The sequence below is a fragment of the Kryptolebias marmoratus genome, linkage group LG6 (assembly GCF_001649575.2).
Source record: "Kryptolebias marmoratus isolate JLee-2015 linkage group LG6, ASM164957v2, whole genome shotgun sequence".
Taxonomy (NCBI): Eukaryota; Metazoa; Chordata; class Actinopteri; order Cyprinodontiformes; family Rivulidae; genus Kryptolebias; species Kryptolebias marmoratus.
Window position 1 is genome coordinate 8,487,072 of NC_051435.1, and position 19,458 is coordinate 8,506,529.

Sequence of the window (19,458 nt, forward strand, 5' to 3'; positions counted from 1 at the left end):
TTCCCATTTGGGCCACACTTCAGGAGTGACACAGCTGACCTTTCATGACCTGCAGCTTACAGATATCCACACTTTGTCTACTGACAGATCTCGCTCTCTCTTTTTTTTTTTTTTTTTTTTACTGGCTACACAGCACAGTAATATGTCCAGGTGTCTAGTGGATTTCTGTTCCTCATCTTTGATTTTCTTTATACCCTGAGGGACATTTGGGGTCAAGCTATAGGTGATCTTTAGATTGTTGGAGGCAGAGATCAGTCAAGTCAAGCCCACAGGAGTTGGTCTGAACACCGCTCTGTCTTCCTGACATTAATAAGTGCAGGGTAGACCTCTGCTGAGCCTTCATACCTCCTCTGTGTGACAACCAAGGTGTTTAGGTCCACTGTTTACATTCTTGTGTGGTTTCTTGGTTTAAAATCCTAATTTTTCATTTTTACTGAAGATTGTTTAGACATAGACTGCTTCTGTTGCTTTTTGGCAACACATTTAACCATCAAATAAGAGTTCTGGTGTTGGATATCACTATCAGTCATCAGTGCGATGTATTCCTCTCTTGCTCCACATCAAATTTCAGCAAAGCGTGCTTTAGATAAATAATGTATTAGACAAAACTGTAACAGTTAAAATAGACTTCACAGGCAATTAATATTTACCAAGAAAGGGCTGTCATCCCAAACTGCTTAAAGGTAGCTGTAGCAGGCTAAGAACAGTCCAGCAGTTACAGCTTTATTGCCACAGAGTGATCTTGTTTGTATATGTGAATAGGAAAGTGAGTTCTTGAGAATTTATTGATGGGACAGGAGAAGCACATTACTGAACAACCAGACAATCTTCAGAAGGGGAAGTTTGTGTTGAAGAAAAGAGCACAGTAACAAGTCTGTGTGAAGGTGATGGAGTTGGAGGAGTTGAGAGGGGCTGACTTTTTTGGCCAGTCATTTCTCCAAGAGGCAGCTGGTGGTTAAACTTGTCATTAAAGTGAACAGAGGAGCTTCAGTGGAGGATGTACATGTGTTTGTAGTTACAGATGCAGAACACACCTGGATCCATGTCGACGAGGAAAGTTTGTCTCGTTCACAGACTGTGACACTGACACTATTTTGTTGAAGGCTTCCGTTTGTCTGGACTTTTTGATCTCTTGAAGAGAGGGCTTCACTATTTTGGTAAAGTTTTATGTGACGCTAAATAAATTTAATAGATACCTTTAAACATTATATTTGGTTTTGCAAAGTTATCCATTTACCTTTTACATTTTGAAGAATGCCTTGTAACAAGGTCCATACAAGTGTGTGTGGGTGTAGAAATGTGGATTGATGGCCTGCTGGTTCAAGAAAAAACTGTTGTTGAAGAAAAATACCCCAGGATTGCAATTGTTTTACAAAACTGTGGACATGCCGAACAACCTCAGCAGCATTGTAATTGTTTTTCGTCTTATATTTTTAATTGTAAACACTATTCTTTGGCTTTTTTTTCTTGATGGCACAAGGGTTTTAAAGGGAAATGTGAGAAAAACAGATCAAGGCAATGACATGCAGTAAAGGTCTGCACAGGCAGTAATCTCATTGCAAGGTTAAAATGATTGTAATTAAAAAGTACAGCTTGAAAGAGTTGAAGTTTAAGAAGTTATTAGGATTTAGGGACTTTGGCTCACAGCAACAATTCCCCATTCTTCATAATATCATAGACCTAAAACCTTGAGATCAATCAGTGGGAGTTATTTTTGTTGTGCCAATTAAATTCCTACAACCTGCCAACTCTTTGTCTGCAAAGGGTTAGAAACTAAACAGAAGTAGTCCCATATTGTGTCAGAAAGTTTGTCAGAACTTTATATATATATATATATATACTGTATTATTCTAATTTTTGTAAATGTGTGAGTGGACAGTTTTGTAATTGTCTCTCTCCCCTGCCATTGGTCTGATATCAGATCTCAACCCAAACCAGGTGAGGTTGGGGAAAAATACTTCATTTTATGCTTGAATGTAAAAACAAACAAACAAACATACTGTACATGCTGATGGTGATATTAACAAGTTTACATAAATTGCTCTTGCTACAGTCTCAGTCAGACTAATTGCATTTTACAACAGCTTTAATATAACTGCTCCTCTTAATGGCTTTTCTTGATGGAGTACAGGGGTTGATGGCGATGCCCCCCTTAAGGTTTGCAACACACACCAGGCTTAGGCACTGCAAAATAACAACACTGCACAGCAATAAAATCTTTGTTTTTCTTCCCTAAGCAGAGTAAAGCAGAAGAGAGCACTTAACTGAACAGCGCATTAAGAGGTTTTTGTCCACCTGCATTAACAGATCATGATTAATTCCCCTGGTTTATCAAAATGCACAGCTTTGTAAATGACAGGTACAAATGAACCTAAGATGTGTTAAAGGTTTTTCTTTGTCCACACCAGGGAAAACCAAAAATGCATGTAATTACATTAACTACAACGGTGGAATTAATAAATGTTACACAGTCCAGATTGATAAGAAATGTTAGTGTTCTTATTCTTGTCAGAAATTAAGATGACAATAACTGTATTTAAAGTAATTTTCATAAAAAGGGGTGTATGCTAAAACGAGCTTGAGGAAAATCTAAACACTCTACCCTAAGGTCAATCCAGTTAGACAGAGCACAAACTGGATAAAATGCTGAGTTTTCATTTAAACCCAGCTGACGTTTGTTTTTGTTTTGTTTTTTCCATTGCTTGTTATGCAGGCTTTCCAGATTGTCCCACTATATTGTCAGAAGTGTCATCTGAAGCTCTGTTGATTGTGTGTGTGCGTGTGTGATCTGCAGTTTAGAACTTGTTGAGGATCTGTGGGAATTCCGAACGGAAAAGCCTACAAGTTAGACATGAGAGGGGCACATGAATTATTCCTTGAATGTTTTGAAGTGTTGCGTTTCATCTTTTCAGTTGTCGTCTTCAGGGAAGAGGTCGTCCCTCTTTACAGTTATGTCATAAACATTCTTGCCTGCACATGTGGAAACCCCCACACACATAAAAAAACACACACACACACACTAATGAACACATTTATGTGCAAATATAACTGAACTCATCAACTTCGATAGGCAATTATAGTTATGGATAATAAATGCATTTGCCATGTTTGGTCTTAGATCTTTGTTGTTGGATGTGTTGTAGCAGATTTTCCTTGATGAGCCAGTCTTATCTAATAACTCTATTCTTAGATCCTTACTGTCTTTTCTGGTCTATTAATATTTGTTTTGTTGTCAGTGCTGTGCCTTCTTCTCCAAAGCAGCCACTGGGTTCACTACTCAGTGGTTGGTAGGAAAAAGACCCTTCTTTTGAGCTTCATCCTCTTAATATTTTTAGTAAAATCTTAAAAAAACTTACTGCATCCCATTGTATCTTAAAGTACTTGTTCAGTCAGGAAATATATAAAAGTTGTAAAAATCAATTATAAATAAGATATCAATGCTTGGCAGAAAAAAATAGCAGTTCTTATGTTTTAAGACTTTTTTTTAGTATTTCTTAAATTACCTGTATTATTGTTTTTGGTCATATTGTTCAGGTTTCAGTTAATCCAAAGTAAAAGATGCATTCAGTCTGTTTGTCTGGAATAATTGTTTTATTTAGTTAACCTTCAAAATTATTCAGAATTATTTCAAGAATCTCTAACTATTTTCAGGTGACATAGTTTGCTTTCCAACTAGTCTAGACACACTCTAACCGTTCAGACTGAACCTCAGTCTGTGGAGTTCAGACCTTCTCTGTCAATCTCCAACTCTCCCTGACTCACCCCATTTAATTCTAGTAATCAGACTAACACCATGAGGTTTAGAAGAGCTGCTAACATTGTGTACCGAGCCTGCTGCTTACTCCCAGTAAGAGCCATTAAGACTAACCACCCACCACTCTCACACATACAGTACACAGATTTAAGCATGCTGTTCTTTCATGGCTTCCAGTCCATGTCACATCCAGCAGACAACCCCTTATCTATGGCTTGCAAATTGCAGAGATCCTCCATGTTGTGTCGCACGATTTTATGTTTTCTCCTGGTTTTTAGAAGAGAGGACTGGAGAGGGAAAATAAAATTATTTTTTAGGTTATATAGTCAATTTATACAAGAGAAAAGCCTTGAAAAATAAATGCAAGTTTACTTGTATGTATTGTTTTTTTCCATTTCCTTTGTTTGCCTCTTTATGATATTAGGAGTACATGCAATCAGCTATTCTGTGGAGCCCTTTTTGCTTTCATGACAACCAAACACTTTAATCCAGTTGAAGTGTTCACATATCAGTCATTATTGAGCTCCACTGGGGAGTTTGCATCTGTGTTACACACTCAAACAGAATTAAGGTGCTTAACAAGCTGACCAGTGTAAATGGATTAGCTGTAGGGCATGGCTCTGTTGGTAAAAACAACAAAAAAAAAATACACCAAATCACAAGATGGACAGTTGGCTAAAATACAGACCATTGTCATTCACACATACAGATCTGACTGAACAATCAGTTTAATAGACAAACGAGATTTATGTGAACTGCCGTTCCAGATTCAGGCTTGTGAAGGTGACTGGTTCTTGATTGTCTTGATGTCACTTCCTCTGTTTGTGTTGCCTTTCCATTTCTCATGTGACATTGACTTCAACAGATGTTCCTCATTGTTTTCTTACCAATGATAAATGATATGAATCTTAATGAAAAACCAAGGTCAAGTGATTCCATTCATCAGTTTGAGTTTACAATAGTTGTAGCAGTTTAATGTTAAGCATAGTTAGCCTTTGGTTTCATTAAAATGCTTCTTTTCAGCACTCTGACGCTTTGTAGAGTTTGTTTACTAATAGAGGCGAAGCTTTCCAAGGTCATTTTTAAACCTTTACCAATCTCACATGCTAAAGGTACATCCTGCTATTTTTTTTTGGCAAAAATAGAGGTTAAACGTTTTAACTCAACAAAGATTTATCAGCTAGGTAAGGCAATCGTCAAACACCGCATTCAGACGTCCTCTGAAAGGCGATGTTTTGCTTTTCATTTATGGTAAGCCGACTCGCCTGATCACGTGGTTATGTAAAAACTGACATTAAAACAATCATTGAGCCTGAAATCTGCGTCCGGCGTAGCCTTCAGACCGCCTCGGTTTTGCTACATGGCGGGATTCACGCTCTTCACCTTTTTCCACCACCGCTTATCTTTAACAGGCATTTTCAAAAACGAAAAGAAAATCCATTGCACCCCTTCCGACATGAACCTTCACTTAGGCTGAATCAGCTAATGCTGTTATCAGTTGCCATGGAGACTGACTGAGTTAGGGTGTTGCTGTGGAAACTGAGAGACTGCTCATTACCACCCACAGCAACCTTCCACACTCCCCTTAGCAGCACCTCACAAACACTACAATTCAGATACACTTTAACAAACACACACAAGAAACCCCGAAAGGTTTGCTTTTATGATGTGTCAGTTGTGTATATGACAGACATTGTGTGTTTTTATTTACATCTCACTGACAGACTCACCTGTAAGACTATGTGGCGAGCTGCATTGGCAGTATTATTCACGTAATAGTTAGAATGAGGGAGATAAATCAGTGCTCAACATCTTTAAAATGATTGTTTAGATCTTTTGAAGCAGATTTCTGTGGAAGCAATTTTTTTATCTGAACTGTTGTGGAAAGCGCAGTTTGGAGAAAATATTTTTTCCTGATCGGGGCCCAGGCTAAAATGGATTACTGCCATCGTAACTCAACTTCAATCTCAAAAGATTCACAGCAGTTGATGCAAACACAATTTTTAAAAACCTTTTACATTGCCATCAGTTTTACAATATTTTATTAACAAGACAAAATAAGGGCAGCAGCAGCTAGCTGTAGCACTTTCAATGCAGCCTGGAGCACTTTTGACAGTTATGTCATCATATTTTTGTCAGAATAACAGTGTAAGGGGAATTGATGGTGGTGTAAAAGTTTGTAAAATAGTTTTAAGGTAAACTGCTCTAAAAGTTCTGAGACTGGAGTTCTGAGACGACAACAATCCGATTCAGTGTCGGTGCTGCTCAGACTCAGACAAGTCTACAAAGCTGTTAGGTCTACAACACAAAGTCACACAGGATAAAAAACCCTGAACATGTAGCCATTTTTAGGTTGGCTATGTTTGATTAGTCGTGGCAGCCATCTCGAATCAGGTCAACTCTAAAAGTTCATTGTTGTACATGTTTATCCAATGATTACTTTCTGAGAGTTTCATTATAGTCTGTCCACTGGTTCATGAGATATTTTGCTAACAGGCATACAAATTGACACAGATACGATTACAATATTGTCCTCCTTTAATGGAGGTGAGTGGGAAGAAGTAACCTGCAACAGAAGCTTGACTGATTTCCAGAGACATTTTGGTCCGAAGGGTGTTGAATAAATCCACAAGGTGCCCAGCGTGGATTTATTCGATTCATCCAAATACAGAGTAAAGCCAAATAAGTATTAAATCATTATTTCCCATCACTCTAACAAGAGCCAATCACTAATCACGCTCGTAATTACTGCCCTCCTCATGCAGCTTTCAAGTGTGGTCAAACTGACATTTGCTCCTCTTACCTTGTTCAAAGCAGACACATCTTAACACTAAAGTCACAGTTGTTTTCAAGTGGCCTAGTTTTACTATTAACCTAGTTTTTCCCCCTATCGTGCCATAAAAAACTGCCACTGTGTTCTCTTTAAAAGGGGAAAAAAATGTCACTTAAAGCTGATTTTGCCTTGTTTGCCACATTTAAGCCATGGAAACCTCTCTCAAGGGAGACCACTTCATTGGAGCAATCTTAAATGTGGCACTGCACTGCACTTGATAAAAAAGTCTAAGGAACCCAACAGGAATAAGCATCAATACAGTAATCATGGGAGATCTAAAAAAAGCAGCATTATTCTTATGAATACTTTCATTAAAACTTAAATGAGCTGAAAATGTTTGTAATGAAAGAACTGTAGGCCAAATCTAACAGAATAAGAATATGTCCTTGTGGATTTATTTATTTTTTTACATTGCAACCATTGGTTTGTCATTAAAGTAGAGGCTAAATGGGAGAAGGAAGCTGCACAAGCCACCCAAAAAAAGTTAATATAAAAAAAGTTAAGACAACAACATGATGCAAAGGGGACGTCAGGTCACATTATTGAGGATTAAGGGGTACATAGACTTTGTACACCTCTGTAAACTGCATACATGGCTGTCTTTATGCTACAAGTTATTACATAAAACTCATTTAATTGACCAAATATTACTTTTAAAATACAGAGCCAAATTGTTTTAATTAGTGTAATTTTTACAGTAATGTTGAGAAGTTGTGGAAAAATCGGAGCCGTGTTCTTCATCAGGTTTTCTCAGCCGGCAGGTCTTTATTAATTCAGCAGTAGCTGTGTTGCCGGCTGTAGCTCACTGTTTCAGTGCTCCCCTGACAGTTGTCTCTGTGATACTGATACTTAAACACAGACTGCACACATACTGCGGACTGCCTGAGAGCCCCATAGATGGGGCTGCACACTTAGTCCTACACTCTAAATACTGGACTGCATCCAGGAATAATTTAGAGATAAAATTGTATGGAATATATGTAGACTAGGAGGGGGTGTTTGGGGGTTGTGGGTCTTGCTCTTTTGGGGTTATGTGCTAACTGGAGCCCAAGTTTGATGTTTTCCATCAAAAAACAGCAGATCTGTCTTTCACAGCTGGAGCATGAACAAATTGGCCTGCCTATTCATCATATTTCTTTACAAGTATTAATTTGGTCTGTGGGGGACTGGGTAAGCACAGGGTTGAATTATATTTATTTATTTATTTTTCATAGACAGCTGTCATGTATTGGCTTGAAATGTATTTTTTTTGTGTGTGTAGCTTTCACAACAACCCTTTGGCTGCTTGTTAGATTACTGGAGCTAAAAGTAAATCTAGTTGTCCCAAACCCCTTTTAAAACTGTGAATACACTGTAGTAATTCCAGTGAAATAACACATACTGTTGTAAATTTCACACTTCTGGGGGTGAAACTCTGGAGCTTTTGCAGCATCAATGCACGTCACAGGGAGTAATTCTGCAAAAGCTGAAAACACAAACAACAAGCAGTGTTAACGGCCACACACCATTCATATAGGTGTGCTTGAGATTGTGCATGCGCAGCATTTTAAGTCTTAGTGCAATGCGTTCATTAGCCTTCAGTTAATATATGGTAATTGACCGGTGCTGTTTATAGTGCAGCCCACGCAAACTCATAAAGAAGCTGTGAAAACGCTTGCTCTGTGAAGGAGCACCAGCATCTGAAGCTGTACAATGACTAACAATGAAAAGGCAGGCATTTTATTTGACACTGTGGTGTCAGACTGTTGAGAGACGGCGTCGAGACGAAGGAAGGAGCTAAATGAGGTAAGAACAGCAGGAGGGGGGGAAACAAATAGGAGGAAAAAAAATCTAATTCCAACAACATAATTTTGTTCTTCATTGTTTGAAGCCTTTGTTATTACATTTCCTATTCTTTTCTAATACACAGCTGATTGCACTTAACAGGAAAAAAGAAAATTCACTTCTATGATTTGGTGTTAAAAAAGCTTATTTCTTTCGGTTCTTACCCCCTTTGTTTTTATTTGTGAGGAGAAAATAATGGTCTGCTTATATCCACCAAAGAAAACTTGCCTGAAATGTTCAGAATATTTTATTCCCTAAAAGATATTCACACAGTAAAAAATCTGTTTACAGTATTTATTTATTGTAATGTACTCTGCTGTGTGTCACTGTTCATTTGGATTTTTTAGAAAAGCTTATTAAAAAAGCTTTTAAAGATAAACAAACATTTGTGCTTTTCTGCAAACATATGTTGAATTTGTTAAAAAAAGCTTTAACTAATTTATTGATGAATCAGATTTTTCGCCCTGGTGGTCCGAGCTATTGGTCAATAATTCATTGAAGTTTTTTTTTTCTTTTTTTCTTCTTCCTCAAAGTAAAAATCATTTCAACAGTATGTATGGACTCTGAGCTTTAGCACCCTCTGCTGGCTAAATGGAAAAAAACAAAAAACTTTTTGCCACACAGATTATGTCTGTGTACAAAAGACTTATGATACCAGATTTGACTGTATTTTTCAGTAATAACTTTATCTTAGTCTACTTAGAGCAGCATCTACATGCAAATACAGCATGTAATAAACAACCATTTCACTTTTTGGTGACAGTTGTCTCTAAAAGTGTCATCTACGGCTAAAGAAAGATGGAGCAGCATCCTCTACACCTCATCAGAGAGCCTGTAAGGATCCAGCTTCATGCTCGTTTCTCAGCAGTTTCAGAGAAACATGTAGATACTTATGCCTACCGTTTTTGAAAAACACAAACGAGAAAAGGTGCAGGGATCAGACTGAGTCCAAAGACTTAACATAAAAAAACACTTTGTGGCAAAGCTAACCCTTCTTTCATGACAAAGATAGCTTCCTGTGATCAGCTGTGAGGATAACACAAGCCTACTCTGGTTTTTAGATGTATGTATACTTTGGAACATTTTTAAGCACAGTGTTTATGCAGTTTGAACTTCCCTTTCTGCAAAATACCAGAATCCTTTTGCTGTCGTTCTCATCATGGTCATCATCTTTACATGCCCTCCTCCTGGCTGAAAATCTCCCACATCAGATTGAGGCTGAATGACCTCCAGTGTTTTGATGATGCCACAAGGGATTGTTGTCATAGTGTTCCTTTTGTCACCCCCTTTTCTGACACTGGTGTGAATGCTTTCTCGAATGTTGCCATGCCATCATCTATTTAGCTTTGGTGTTGCCTAGCAACATGGATGATGACACAGGCTGTGCAGATAAGCAGCCAATGGCCTGCTGAGGATTCTGCTGTGAAAGCATCCCTGAAAAGAGGTTCGGGCCAAAGTAGAAGGAATGCTCATCCCCAATAAAGTCAAGCTTGACGCTTTACTTTGAAATGTCTCCAAAAATAAACCCACCAGGTGTGAAGGTGGCATGGAGAAACGTTTAAGTAGCTTACGATAAGACATGCAGTTTATCTGCCTTCATTTTTTAAGGGTTTGTGATATTGTGATAATGCACAGCAGCTGACAATTATTTATTTCACTTTCATTTTAAAGCAAATAAACATTTAATTAAAAGCCTAGCATTCCTTAAAGGAATGCATATCGCTCACTATGCATGATGATAAAATTGTGAATATTGTGAGGTCTTGCGAGATGCGTTTGCACACTTAAAATGTGTTGAAGATGAGCTACTACCACACTAAAAATAGCTCAAGATCTGTAAAATTGACTGAGTTATAACCATTTTTGTGTTGGCTAAGGTGAATTAGCTGTTGCAGCCATCTTTAATTGGGTTAACTCCAAATGTTACTGAGTTGTATTAAGTCTCATTAAAATTTGTTTAGTGGTTCATGAGATATTTTGCTAAGACAGAGAGAGTTGATGCCTATAGTTCATGGTGAAGTTTGAAGGAAAATATAAATAAAAATCTGTTATTTTCATTTATTTTCTCTGAACAGAACAAGTTTTAAATCTCAGCTTAGACTGATAAATGTTTTACTTGTCAGCCAAACCCCAAAGATGGATGAAACAAAAGGTGGCTAATAAAATAAGAAGCTCTTCTCGTGACGCTCAAACAGCATTCACCATCACCAGCCTTGAACAACGACCCGTCACGCATCAAAGCAGCATCTCTCTCCTCCTCCGTGACACTCAGATTTGATCTGTCCGAGCAGAGCAAAGAAAGAAAGCTGAGCTCTGTCTTACTTTGGGAGGAAGAGAGAAACTGATCGACTGTGAGGAGAAGAGATGTGTTTGCTTTCTGTCCTCTCTTTCTGCATTCCTCTTAGCCTCTTCCTCACCCCTGTTATGTATGCACTTTCTTTGTCCTGCTGCCTCCTGATGCTAGCATCTTGTTGACATAAGAAGCTTTAGTTGTTTTCACAGAGACTACCTGTGTGTGCATGGGAGTTCTTAGTTGATTATTCTGAGTGTACCATGCATTAATGTCTCTATTTTATCAAACAACATGCAAAGACATCTATTTCTGTACTATTTAGGGAAAGACGACTGAGGAAATGATTTGTTAAGTAATTTTTTTTTCTGCCTTGAGACTGTTAGTGGGTTTGAATCATTAGATTTAAATCTTATAGATTTTGTTGAATTATGTTTTTTTATTTCATCCTATATTTTGTCTGGATTAAAACCACCTGCCATCAGCTCTGTTCTAGCAACATCAAACCTGATGTTTAGCAGTTAGCTATTACTGATTTCATTCTCAGGACAACCCTCCATTTGCTTTCTAGAGAATATACGTTCCTGTCGGGCTTTTGGCATGTTGGGAAATTATAGTTATTTCACTGCGTGAGCACCAGAGAAGCCTCACAACCTCCAGTTAACAGTAAATTTGGACCTCCTTTTGTGAAGAAAGCAAAACAAGATATCCAACAAGCAGCCTGCCTTAATAGTAACTCTCAGAGAACACACGATTTCTGCTTTTTAGCTCAACACTTTAAGGCATAAAGGATAAAGATCATCTGGTAAGACTGCAGTAGCTTTTGATTTTAAGTAAATAAAACTCACACTGGTTTGAATTTTACCCAAAATGAACTCAAGTGTGAAGTGAAATTTTCATTCAATAACTACAAAATTGTTGAGTGACATTGTTGAGTGATTTATTGCCATTTTTGTGTTTTCTAAGCTTGTTTAGCTGTGGCAGCAGTCTTGAAAGGTATTAACACCAAACATTCATCACTCGCAGATGTCCACCCAATGATTATTTCCTGAGAGGATCATTAAAATCCATCTAGTGGTTCATTGGATGATTTGCTAACATGACAGACAAAAGAACACACAGACAGTGAATGAAACATTATCCCTCGTTTGCCTTTGGCAGCGGTTATTACACTTATCACACAGTTTCGCCATTCAGTGCAAAACTGATGTAATCAATACACTGACCAGAGGTCATATGATTGTATATTTGATATCCTGTCATGTGTGGATCCAGATTCTTTGCCTGATGAGATAAAGAATGGTTCTCGGTAATAACAACTCAAAGAACAGAAAGCGGTGCAGATTATTGACCTATTGATTTTCTGTTGGAGGCAGAAAGAAAGAATTTGCCACCAACTCATCACTTTTGAAGCTGTATTGATGCAGCTTATAGGCCTGTTACTAATAACTGGTTCACACAACTGCAGTAACTTGCATTACATAAACAATTTTATTTATTTGTCAGAGTTTTGGAAAATTTGAAGCTTAAAAAATGTGCTGGAAACATTTAGCATTTGGATTAAAAAGTCTAACTTTTTGTGAAGTTCTACGGTTCAAGTGATGATGGATAATCAGACAAACTACATAAATATGTGGAGGTTTTATTCTCATCAAGCCGAGCCTTCATTTTGACCAGATTTAGAGCTGCGTCTGTCAGAAGAAGCTGGGAAAGAAGCACAGACAGTTAATAAATGAATGAGTGATGATGTTACTTGTCTGTGCATAAAAAAGTTTGTGTTTTTCTTGTGTTTATGGAAGGTTAATAAAAAAAAAATCCATTGGACATCATTTTTGTTACCTGTTGTCTTTTAGTTGTTGCCTTTGTTGTGTGTTTATGTCAAACAGCTGACTATCAAACCAAAAATGACACTTTGAAACATCTAGGTTTGTTTTAAAACTATTATTAGACATATTGTTGAATAATATAAAGGAGAAAATCCCCAAGTTAAATGTAAAACACTGTTATTTTTATACCAGTTCCTCTGTAAGTGGCCTGATTGTTGCCACACAGGCCCACAGTATGTTCAAAGTGTTTCTGTCAGGCTAAAGCCAATTAGTGAGTGTCTGCTCTCATTGTGGGTTGTGTATCTGATGAATGGCCCTGCGTGTTGTGCTCGTCCCTTCGTGAGCCTCGCGTGAGAGAGGAGAGAGCAGCAGAAAGACAGTGAAGATACCTGTTAGTCTTTGTGGCTACAGTGGAATGAACGCTGCACATGTGGCTTTAACAGGCACAAACACCCACTCTCACCGATAAGCTCGTCTTTCCTGCTGTCACTTTTATCTCTTTCTTCTTTTTGGACTGCCACAAGTGAGCACAGAGCTTCTTTTCACTCCTCGCTTGATTTCTGAACCACTCGTGGTTGTTTTCTTCCACCTGAACTGCTGTTCATCTTTATTTTTTCTCTCCCTCTCTATCAAGAGTTCTAAGGATTGTTGTTGTTTGTGTGTGCGTTAACTGAGACTCTCAATGTGCTGGTATAAGTCTAATCCTCCCCTTTCCCTGTTTCTCTCCCTCTTTATTCCCCCCCATCATCCTTGTTCATCCTTTCAGGTTTTGGATAATATTCTCCTAGTCTCCTGAGCCGCAGACACAGTTTCATCTAGCCAGGTGAGTCTCACTCTCTCTCTCTCTCTCTCTCTCTCTCTCTCTCTCTCTCTCTCTCTCTCTCTCTCTCTCTCTCTCTCTCTCTCTCTCGGTTTTCTCTTTACTCTTTTTATTTTTTTCTCTTCATTTATGTCCTTGGGTGCTTCTGCAAAGATGCTGCGTCACCGTGCCCATTTTATATAGACACAGCTGTTGTCTCGGTGTAGGACCAGCAGCAGACTCGCTTGTCGCACAGTCCTTGTCACTTTACTGGAATGTGTGTTTATGCACCTGAATACATCAGTTTAAATAGAATTCAAGAGCTAAGGAATGTAGGCTGGTATATACTTTGATCTGCCGAGTTTTATCAGTTCTATCAGTGGTATTAACACTGTAAAGCATTTATAAATCACCTTCATGCCTGTCACAAGATGACTGTATATGTTTTTAAACTGAGTGATTTTATGTTTGAGAGCTTGTGTATGAAAACAACAAGCTTTCATGGTGTCTGTGTGTGGACATGTCTAGACACCAGGCAGCATCTCAGTCTGAAACTCTTTCACATGGTACAGGTGCAGATTAAATAGGCAGATTTCATCCCCAAACATTACTTAAGGCACTTTAGATTCACTCTGTTTGTCCAAATTGGTTCCTGTGATCAGGTCTGGTCACAGCTTTGCCAATTGGAAGTGACAAATCAAAACAGATTTGATGCACATTCCACCTGGATAAACTCAAGTCACCAGTCTTCTGCCCTTTTATGTTTTATTCATAAAATAGCACTGTTTGGTTTCTATAGCATGCAGTTTACCGACTGTGATTTATTTGAAGTTAATACGCACAGATAACATCAAGTAGTGGACCGAATATGACTTTTCACCAATCTTTTTGAAGCCTACTGTGTTGTTTGGGACGTGAAGGTTTTATATCATTGTGGTGGGTCTTGTCTTGTGCTATAAATTGGTAAATCTTGAGCCTAAGTTACCTCTCTTCTACTGGGCAGAAACTTTCTGATTATGACGAATGCTTTTGTGAGTGAAAGTGTAACTACAGATTGTTTCTTTCCTGTCCTGAACCCAGTGTCTGTCAGTGGTAATTTCTCTTCAAAGCACTTCTGAATCATCTTATGTGTCACAGGATCACTATGTACATTTTTAAACACTGTCTGTGTTTGCTTTTGAGTGGAGTGCTTCTGAAACCCCCCCAAAAAAGGCTTTTAAAATGCTGACAGGAGAAAGGTTCACCTTTGTAGGAAGACTTACACTCTGAAATTAAAGTAAAAAAGAACTGTGAAGAAGTACCTAAAAAGTACTTATTTTAAGGTTTGAACAGAAAGTCCTGTATATGATATCATTCTATGATTTTGTATGTTTTTTTTGACTCTATTCAAATAATATTTTAGGAAACTATGGCCAATATGAGTGTGGGTTGATGAGAAATGGCTTCAGATTTATTTACACTAAACCTACAACACAATACATAGCGTGTAAAAAGATTTGAGTTTGTGATGATTTGACTAACTTCAACTTTAAGTGTGTATACAAAGTTATTATCTCTCCCAACAACTAAGCAATAAAGCAAAGCAGTGTGATGTCAGCAATGTGTGCATTCAAACATCATTCTGACTATCTGTTGTGAAAACTTGTGAGTTTTCCCTCCGACTTTCTTCCCTGCTGTCGTCATGAAGGAAAATGTTAGTGACATTTCCCAGCAGGTCTGTTTGACCTTCTTCTTTTTGTTTAACCTCCTCTCTCCACTCTCTGCTCCTCACCCTTCATCAAGCAAGCTGGTTGCTGAACCAGAAAGGAAAGGGATTCTGAACTGGTCACGCTGCAGTTTTATATTGATTTTTTTATCTTAATTGTTATTAAGATATAAAGGACAGGGAGGCAGGAGCAATGTGACTTGTGGCTACAACGGATGAAAAGAACTCCAAGAAATATCACTGCTTGGTGAAAAATCAGATGAGGATCAGGTGTGTCAGAGTGATCTGGAGGTCACGTCTGATAACAGAAAAAGGACAAACATCAGGAAAAAACAGAGGAGAATAGAAATGAAAAAGCAAACCTACCTGCCAAAACGAATCACAACAAGGGCTTCATGTGAAATGTCTAAAGTTTTTTTTTAATCAAATGAAAGCTCTTGGGGAAATAAGCAACAAAACTAGAACAAATTAAAGGCCTAGCATCCCTGAAGGAATGCATTTCTCCTGCCACCTTTCATGCCAGAAACTTAAACTAAAATAATCTTATGTTGAGAAGGGATGAAGTTATAGCTGTTTTGGTCAAACTTAGTAAATTATGTCATGCACAATCTCATGTGAGAGCTAGGGAGTATGTGTTGTAAATAATTTTCAGCTACTACCATACCAGTTTAGCTCAATATCTGTAAATTTGACTGAGGTATAGCCATTTTAACATTTGTTAATATTGATGTAACTCCAAAAGCTAATGAGTTGCAGACATTCATCCAATGATCACATTAAAATAGTTTCAATAAAATCTGTCCACTAGTTTGAGAGATGTTTTGTTTTGTATTCTTATAATTAATAAGAAATGTTAACTTACTCATTAGAAAGGGGCAAATTGATTATTTAACTCAAGCTAACAATCCTCACCATCCTCCATTAAAACTGTAGATGATGCTTTGAGATTATATTAGTTGCTTTAGCCTGTGTACATTACAGGTGGTTGCCAGGCTTCTAAGGTTATGTCATAGCATTTATACCCTTGCAGATTTAAACATCGAGATAAAACAGAGAAACAACAGAAGGAAAGACTGGAGTAACACAAACAAACAAACAGACAACTTGTGATTCAGATCATTTTCCAAAGCTTTCCATGTAGTTTAGATCTTATATTTAAATATCTGAACGTTTTTTTTTACCAAGATAGAGCAATAAAGGTAAGCAAACATTACTCGCTGGTGGTGTCTGAGGACTTAGGAAGGGATTTTATGTTGTCAGCCACTTCAGCAGTGATAAAATATCCCAGACTCTTCACAGCTCTCAGGGTTGACTCTTTTTGTTATTTTCTCTCTCTTTCTGCACATCATTCTTCTGCATCTTTTTATCCCTCTATCCATTGTTTCATTTTAATCCCATCCAGCTTTCAGACTTCAGGTTGCCTTTTACTCTTTATTTTATTTATCCTTTGTTGTCAGGGTGCCCATACTTATCAGTAATAACTGACATAAAATCCACACACTTAAAAAAGATACAGTCTTAAACACAAATATCTGCTTATTAGCATTTTATTTTCACTTTTTTATGCTGCCTAATGTATGCTGTTAATACTCCAAATCCAGAGAGGAAAATGTCATCAAAGAGCTTCCGTATACTGACAGACTGAGAGGAGCTGAGCTTTACGTTTGAACACTCTGACATTTGTTGTGTTAAAGCTTCTTTTTAAAAAAATAAGATTTGTTCAACAACCTGACATTCTACACTTCTAATGTACTTATAAGCCACACTACTTAGATGAAGAAGGCTGGTTTGAGTAAGCCAGTGCCTTACTTCATGAGTATTTGGCTGAGAAGAGTTGAATTTAGTCAATAGTTGCAAAAGCTGTTTGGTTCATATCATTGGCCTATATTCATTTTAAGATGCAGACAGAACTCATGAATGTGTTGCCGTGAGTATGCTCAATATTTGGGAATGTTCAGTCATCTGATTTTCCACTTGACACTAAAACTTGAATCTAAACTTCTCTCAACTGTGAAGAACACCAGTAAAGTGGAGGAATAGACCAATAACATAGACTTAAAACAGTTTCATAATGCAAAGCTAACTGTCCAACCCAGCCACAGTGTTTGTTAAAACTGAGTTGTTATTTTCTAGAAACTGAACATCTGCAGACACTGTAACATCCTTCCAGTAGCTCCCTGCGCCCAGTGTTTCTGTATAAAAGTAGGTTAATGAGAAGAGAGATGATAAATGTGGGGCCAGTAGAGAAGAATAATTGCCCAGCTTAAGCTCTGGATAAATTTGATGGGATTGCCAGATTTCTCATAGAAAGAACAATTACCTTCATTAATGCTCTCTGGAAGCTGTCATATGGAGAAGCTATGGTAGTTTAAAATAAATGGAGGGAATATTGAACTTAAAGTTCAATGCATGGTTGTATGTCTTGTAGAAACATTTATCGCTAACATATTAGCACCTCTTAAGCATAAATATTCCTGTAGGTGTAATGTTTGCAATGCCCCTAACACACACCTTTAGCATGTTAGCACCAATGTTTTGAATTATGCTTTTAATAGTTATTGGCAATAAAACCCACATCTGCTCTTTGTCACCAGAGTTTTGGAGAACTTCTAATGCTAACCTTGATATGACAGTTGATAAAATGTCACAACAGTTCATCCTGAGGGGAAAATCAATATGTTGAACAAACATCACAATAATTCTTTTACTGTCTGGAACAATATTTCACAAAAAAACTCAAATGTCAACCTCTTTAGGAAAGGTTAATGGGTCAACAAAATAGGATTTGTGAAAAACAGAATTTCACAGAAACCCCTCCAAAAGTCCAAACGTCTTTCAGAACTTTCAGGACTGAAGGGATGATGACCACCTGAATAAACTTGTGCCCCCTAGAATCCTCCATGGTATGTAGGTCTAGCTGCAGTCGAATCCAAAATAGATGTCCTTACACTGCAGCATCCTACAGGCGGGGGAAAGGCCGTAACTCTGCAGAGCTCACAGACATTAAATATTAAAGCTTGACATAACCATATGGCTCAAAGTCAAACTTATTAGTAGCAAGTTTTTCTTATGACTCAAAAGCCTTGAAATCTTTTTTTTTTTCAATCCTTGCATAATCAGCAACATTTTTAACACCTTACATAGGTCTAGTTTCAACACATGCATTGCTTGCATTTTCAAAGCATGGGAAAGCTTAGAACAAACACACACCCACACACACACACACACACACACACACACACACACACACCCACGCACGACTTCTACAGATTACATTAAATGTGGGCTGACAGGTGAGTGCTGGATGTGCAGTCTCAGGAGGCAGATCAAAGCACTTTTACAGTGTTGTGTTTGTGCTTAATCAGTATGTGTGCGTTTGCAAAATCAGATATTCGGGCTGTGTGTTTGTGTTGGACGTGCAAGTTTCTATAAAGCAGCAACTTCACTCTGGATGAGGATGATAACTTTTATCGCTATGCATGAAACTCCTTTGCAAACTTGCTCTCATAGATTAAATGAACTTTGTTAAATATATTACATCATTTTCACAATGGAGTTCAGCATTATATTATAGTTTAGTTTGGTTTAACTTGATACGCCTTTGTTAGTGTTGGAAAATAATTGTAAAGACTTAAAATAAGTTATTTTAAACAGGACTAAATTCAGGTTATCCGTACTTTTGTGTTCAGTATGTATATAAGCAGTAAGTAAATTACAGCTTAGACACAGTAAATGTAGAATTTATCGACTCTAAAAGCCTTTTAACCTAAATACTGTTTACTGAAATTTATGTGCCATTCACACTCTCATATGTGCAGTGGAGTTCTAAGAGACCGTCTGTTAAAAATAAGGAAAAATTTAACTTAAAAGCAGCAGCAAGAACAGAAACATCAATGGTTTTTACTTTTCATACTAAACAAGACTTTGAAGGAAAAGATTGAGTGATTAAACATTGTGTTTCTGTCACAATTTCACAAAAGGATTTCAGCTTGAATAAAATATTTTATCTTTTTTCCAAGTCAAAGATTAGAGATAACTGTCTTTGGGTGCCATAGAAAACGATACACTGCCAATATATTAACTGTAAAAAAGCTTTTTTTTAAAGCAATGAACCACCTCAGCTGTGGTGGTTGAAGCATCTAATCTTGATGTTTACTGGTTGCTTCCCTTTGGACTGTTTTTTTGGACATGTCCTACTGGGAGGAGACCCAGGGATCTTGAGAACACGACCCCTCCTTTCTACTTGTTTGAAAACTATAAAACAACAGTAATGGATGTCAATATAAAACATGCTGCTGTTGAAAATGTACATACAGGTTTCAGAGTTTCATATTTTCAGGTATTGTCTGTGATCTAAACAAATTTAATGGTTATTATTTAATGATTTTTTTATAAAAAAGTGGAGCACTAGCCCTGCCTGCGGTTTT

The 19,458-nt window shown here is 37.5% G+C and overlaps 1 protein-coding gene across 1 annotated transcript in view; it reads left to right on the plus strand.

Annotated features, from left to right (window-relative positions):
• Window positions 1–19,458, plus strand: part of map2 (microtubule-associated protein 2) — a 68,664-nt gene that overhangs the window by 3,911 nt on the left and 45,295 nt on the right. Inside the window, exon 2 of the mRNA XM_037976192.1 lies at window positions 13,294–13,350. The gene's annotated coding sequence lies outside the window, so the exon portion shown is untranslated. The remainder of the gene's footprint in view (window positions 1–13,293; window positions 13,351–19,458) is intronic.